We start from the raw sequence: 6,741 nt of genomic DNA on the forward strand, positions 1-6,741 counted from the left end.
CAAAATTAGGATATAGATGGTTGTTGGCTCGTTCTAGTCAGACCTCGGGGGAGTCTTGGACTTGGCTTTGGAGGTTATAGGCATCGAAAATGCTGAAGTTCTTTGCATGGCAATTGGCGCATGGCATTATTCCCATTCAATAGTTATTATGGGCTAGGCATGTGGGCCCTGATACGTTTTGTTTTAACTACCACTCCAGTTATGAAGACTTATATCACTTGTTCTTTGAATGCAATAGAGCAATGGCTGTTTGGGCTCATATGGGTATCACGCAGGGATGACAACGCGGCGGGTCGGGTACGGGTTTCATGATACCTGTCCCCATCCCCGCGAGTCAAACCCATCCCCGTTCACGTACCCGCACTACAAGAAAATTAATTTTTAGTGATAACTACATTTGTCACTAAAAGCTTAAAAATTCGTCACTAGAAACATTTTATGACAATATTTTGGTTTGTCACCAATCGTCACTAATACGCGAGTCACTATTAAATTAGTGACGATTTTTCAAATGTCACAAATATTAGTGTTTATTGTGAGAAAATTATTGTCACTAATATTTATTTGTAATAGTGACAAAATCAAGTTGTCACAAATATACAATAGAATAGTGATAAGTTAATTGCCACTATTAAGAGTTTTAAATCATAAATATATTATCATTAGTGTCAAAGTGTCTTGTCACAACTAGTAATTATTATTTTTATTATTATTTAAAATAATATTAATAATAATATAGTTATTTTTTTATTTTAGTCTTTAATTTCATTTTCTAATTATGATATTGATTTAAATTTTATCTATAATTTTTTACTTTTTCTATACAAATTACTCTATTATAATACCTTTTCAAAATTAAATCAATCTTACAATATCAATTCAAAATTTGAAACTTATACCCAATAATTCATTCATTTATACAAAAATGTATTAACAAAATACACAAAAAAAATAGCTTAAATAATTATATTATAAATTTTCTCATAATATTTATTTTAACAAAATGTAAATAAAACTAATCAATAAATATGCTTTGTCATTATTACAAGAGAAAATGTAAAAAAGAAAATTATTGGGTATTCTTCTAAGAATAGCCATAAACTTGCTTGTTAGCAAAAACATTCCATCATTCCTTCCAAGTCTGAGCTGCTTAATATTGTTTGTAACGTCTGTGAATATGTTAATCAAAGAGATGGCACCAATTTTTAGTCCCACTAGATGGATTACATCATAATTTTTGAAGTCTTGTGTTGCGGCTCCATAAATCCCATTAGTTAATAGCCTTGACACCTGCAATTAATTTAAGTTTCACTAGGATTAGAATGAAGTCATTTTACCAAATTTTAGTATCACAATGTATATTTTCATGATAATATATTTATTTTAATCATATATTTAAAAGAACATTAAAAACAACTCAACATACCTTAAAATCATAACTGTTCGAAGAAGACATCTTTGATCCTCACGTGCTAGTTAACATACCTACATCAATTATATAGATGTAGTAATAAACATTATTCTATAAACAACATCAATTTGAAATAATGTTTGAAGTAGTATTTTTCATGCAAAATTCAACTCATGGAAATAATCTTCAATTGTGATATTAAGCTTCTCAAAATCTAAATGTAAATGCTTTAAAGTAACTTACAAAACAAGATTAAGAAAAATCAAGAATATTCTAATACAGGATAAAAATTATTGAATTTACATACCCAAATAAAACAATAAAACAACATAAATTCATAATAACATAAAAAGCCCAGAACCCTCTTGAAAATGTTCCACACACTTAATTAAGATTACGGGGAAAAAATCTTTCCACAACAAATATCCAAATTAAAAAATCAAAATTTATTATCTTTCCTATATTGTTTCCAAGTTCCAGCACAAATCTAGTGACATAAAAGAAAAAAAATAAGATACCTTTTTTGTGTAAGCAGACTCAGAATGTACCGTGAGATATCGAACATTGACGATGATTCTAAAATGTCTTGCTGGAAAATATTATTGCGAAGTTATAATTTTTTTTCTTGACAATTCGAAACCTATGTTTTTGGAATCAAGAGAGGGATTTGGAGGGAGGTGCCCAAAGTGTCAAGGTTCGAAGCAATGAGGCAGAAGGAAATTCATAATTTTTTGGAGAAGAAAGCAATAACCGTATGGAAAATAAAAACTGAAAATCAAATATGGCAAGAAAATAGACGAATAAAAAGATCGTGGATGCATAATGGCGGAAAGATAAATTCTTAGAAAGCGGGAAAGATTTCAAATTTCTTTTTATTAATTTCTATTTCAAACAAAACATAAGATACTAATAGTAATATCAATATGTATTATTTTTATTAAAAATGTATTATTATTATTATTATTATATGTCTAAAATTATATGTTATAGAATAATATATAAATAAACCAACTTACCATGCTTAAAAAATTATTAATAAATCTAAATATATTTTTAATTAAATAAAATTTCAAATTAAAATAAAAAATAGTTAATATTTTAATATGTGTAATACACAAAATATTTATTTATTTTATATCAATATTTAAATAATTTTAAATATATAAATTATATAATAATTGTTATATTAATAATTAAATTTTATTAAATTTAAATTTATAAATAAATTTATATAAATAAGAATATATATCTTAAAAGATAATTTTTTTAAACTCATTATTCAACTGGGATGTTTTTACTTTTTAAGAGTTTTGTTCAATAATAACTTTTTTACTTTTTAAGAGACTTTTTTAATTTATCTTTAAGATCAGATTAAAAAGGTATAAATTCAATTAGTTTGATTTGTATGTCGAATTTTCAATTTTAGAAATTGAATGATATCAATCCATTTGATTAAAAAATCCTATTATTTTTATTATACTTTTATTATTAATTTTGGTTTGAGTTATGATGTTTGAACTTTTAGTGAAAGATAAATATATATTCAAATATGAAAGTCCTTTATTATATTTCACTTATAAAATGAAAGTCAATTATTATTATTATTTTGTTCTCTCATTTTTTATTATTGACTACTGTAATTATGTCATTTTTAAGTGATAAATTTAATTTTACATTTAATGATATGGTTATTTTAAAAAATTTAATGTTAAATGATTTAAGTGAGGTATTTTATAATATTAACAAATAGATTTGTATTGGATGTTTTATTTGTTGGACTTGAATGATATGACAATATATTTTTGGTTAAATTTTATTTTTATTTCTCTATAATATGAAATTTATAATTTTGTTCTCTCTATTTTTAAATTCATAATTTTAGTCCTCAATTTTATAAAATTCACAATTTTGGTCTCTTCATTAAATTTTCATCTATTAATCATTAAAATTATAATGTTTATTGTGACCTAATATTATATAGATGACATGATAATCAATATTTAAGCTAAATTGTACTTTTAGTTCTAATTAGAACTAAAAGTGAAATTTAGCATGAATATTATTAATATCAATTGCTATGCTATCTATTTAAGATCAAATCATGATTAACGTTACAATCTTAATGATAAAACAAATGAACATTCAATAAAAAGACCAAAACTATAAATTTTATAAAATCAAATGAATAAAATAATGAATTTAAAAATAGAGGACCAAAATTGCATATTTGATATTATAGGAGGACCAAAAGTATAATTTAATCTAAGCTTAAATATGTTTTTAGTCCCTCAAATTTAGGGTAAATCTGTTTTTGATCCCTCAAATTTAAAATTGTTGTTTTTAGTCTCTGTAATTTCAAAAAAAATTATTTTAGTCCTTATATTCAAATTTTTTTAAGAAATTTATCAAACATTATTGCATAAAATCTACCTATTCGTGTCCCTATTAGTGAAAATATCACATTAAATTTTGGTTGATATTGCATAATTGTCTTAATTAGTCACTTTCAAATATATTATTGGTGACCTAAGAGACTAAAACAAGATTTTTGAAAATTACAAGGACTAAAAATAACAGTTTTAAATTTGAAGGACCAAAAACAAATTTGTCTTAAATTTGAGGGCCTAAAAACATATTTAAGCCTTTAATCTATATTTTATAATTTTTCTAGTGTGATTTCTTATTTTTGTTTTATTACTTTAATATTAAATTCAGCGATTAGATCTAAACCAAATTGAATATGATTGTATTAGATTATTTCAATTTGAATTAAAAATTAAAAAATTAAAAATTGAATCAATTCAAATCAATTAGAGTTGATCGAATTAAATTAACACTTTTATTATAATAAAATAGGGTAAAAATAGACTTTTTGTGGTTCACTATTTCTTAAAAAATTAAAATAAAATAAAAAATCATGAAATGAATACTTAGTTAAAGAATGTGAAAGGTTTAAAATACTAAAGTAGAACAATGAGATCACAAAATATTAAATATAAAAAAAATACAATGGAAGAGTAAGATTAATTTAGATTTTAGAGTAAAATGTGAAGAAAGAAAAAAAAAGGACAAAATTGAAACTAAGGTGGTATTAGTTAGGGTTGTATGAAAAGTGCAAGAGATAATTTTTTTTTTTGCAATCATAATAAACCAAAGTAAATAATAAGAGTTACACAAATTAAATTAGTCTTTAATGTAATATTTTTAAATATTTTTTTAAGGTAGTGAAGTGTAAATATAGTATTAAATTAATAATATTTTATTCTTTGGTACACTAACTTTTAAGGTTAGTAAGGTCTTAATAAATCTTTATGTTTTTTAAAAGAAGTTTTAATGAATCTTAATCTAGTATTGTTTGGATATTTTAATAAACTTACATATAGTTAAAGTTTATAATAAATTATATATATATATATATATATATATATAAATAAATACTAAGTTCAAATATATAAATTATATTTTAAATTTGTATAGATAAATATTTTTAAACTTATTAATTATATTTTATATTTATGATAAATAATTTAAATTATAAAAAAAAAATATTTTTATTTATTAATAATTTATGTTAAAATATTAATATTTTATTCACAAATAGTTATGATAAATAAAAACTAGATTATATAATAAGTTAAAATAATTTCTTCAAATTCTTTCGTTGCAAAAGAACCTCTAAAATTATTTTTATACAAGATAACAGATCTTATTTGATATATTGAGATTAAATTTAATATCTTAATTAGTTATTTTGATATTTTATTTATATTAGGATAAATTATCACATTAAATTATATGTTTAATTAGTAAATATATAATATTAATATAAAATATCTTACGAATAGTAATTATTTTTATTTTAACCTTCTAAAGGTGCAGGACTTGATTCTCACCATGATCAAAATTTTACTCTAATTTTATATTTTTTAAAATAGTTAATTGATTCATTGTTATTCAACTTGTATTTTTTTTTGTATTACTCATAATAAACATTTATATATAATCAAATTAAATATTTTAAATATATGTCAAAATATTATATATATATATATATACTAATATATAAAAGCGATACCTTTTTCAGTAACCACGTTGGTTTCCACATTTTTTTTATCATCCTATCCTTCTATTTAAAAAAAAAATATAGAAAAAAAATATTTTTTTTTATCAAATTTAAGAACTTAAAATTAATAGATTAATCATAACATCAATTAGATCAATATATTTTTTTATTTTGTTTTTAATAGAGGCACGAAGTGTCTCGATCCCACTAGTATATATATAAAGGGGATATCCCTTTAAGTAATTATTTGGTCTCCACATCTAGTAGACTATTATACCCTTTTATTATTAAAAGATTAAAAAAATAATATATTTATATATCCTAAAACTTGAACTTAAGACCTTGAAGCTTAGAAATCAACTACAATACCAATTGAGCCATCAAACATTAGTTGCTTATTTAATTTTTATTTAATTATTATAGAGTTACGAAGTGTTTCATCATCACTAATATAGAATAAAAGAGGAGTATAGAGATCAATAATTGGTGAAATTATTTTTCAGGCGATTGTGGGATAATATGAGTGAAAAGATACTAATTTAAACAAATTTTTGCGTATGCTTTAATTTTCTGATTTTATTAATGGAGTCAATTCAAATTTTTTTCCACCACTTTTAAGATTAGTTGTTTTTTAGTGTTGAAAGATTTGCCACCAAATATTTCTCATGTCAAACTAACTACTCGGATTTGATTTTAATAATTTACTAATACACTAATATTAAATATTTATAATTAATTATAACTAGTATTTTGGCATGTGTAATGCACATGTTAAATACTTATTATATGCACTAAATTTTATAATAAATAAATTATATAATATATATAAATTATATTTAAAATTTGATAAATAATTTATATTATATCACAATATTATTTTATTTATTGATAATTTATTTTAAAAATATTAAAATTTAATTCATAAATTATTAGAATAAATACAAATTGAATTAGATAAGAAGTTAAAATAATGCATAAAAACTCTCTGGTCGAAGAGAAATCTTTAAAATATTCTAGAGGTTCATGTTTAATATATATGAGTTGATTAAAATTTATAATAAATTATATAATATTTTTAAATATATAAATAATATCTTAGAATTATGATAAATAATTTGTATTGTAACAAATCATTTATTTTCATTTATTAATAATTTATTTTAAAATATTAATATTTAATTCATAAATAATTATGATTAATAAAACTAAATTAGATAATAAAAGCCCGTGAAACACTCTCATATAAAGATTCGTATTTAATATATAA

General features: G+C 21.5%; 1 long non-coding RNA gene across 1 annotated transcript; it reads right to left on the minus strand.

The window, feature by feature from the left end:
• Positions 1-333: 333 nt before the first annotated feature.
• On the minus strand, positions 334-2,845 carry LOC145952925 (uncharacterized). Its single transcript, XR_014430422.1, has 3 exons — positions 1,930-2,845; positions 1,427-1,485; positions 334-1,290 (listed from the first exon to the last, which is right to left on the minus strand). It is a non-coding gene; the product is annotated as an uncharacterized LOC145952925 (long non-coding RNA).
• Between the last annotated feature and the right edge of the window lie 3,896 nt (positions 2,846-6,741).

Source organism: Cajanus cajan, chromosome 10 (genome assembly GCF_000230855.2).
Source record: "Cajanus cajan strain Asha chromosome 10, NIPB_CcT2T_4, whole genome shotgun sequence".
Lineage (NCBI taxonomy): Eukaryota > Viridiplantae > Streptophyta > Magnoliopsida > Fabales > Fabaceae > Cajanus > Cajanus cajan.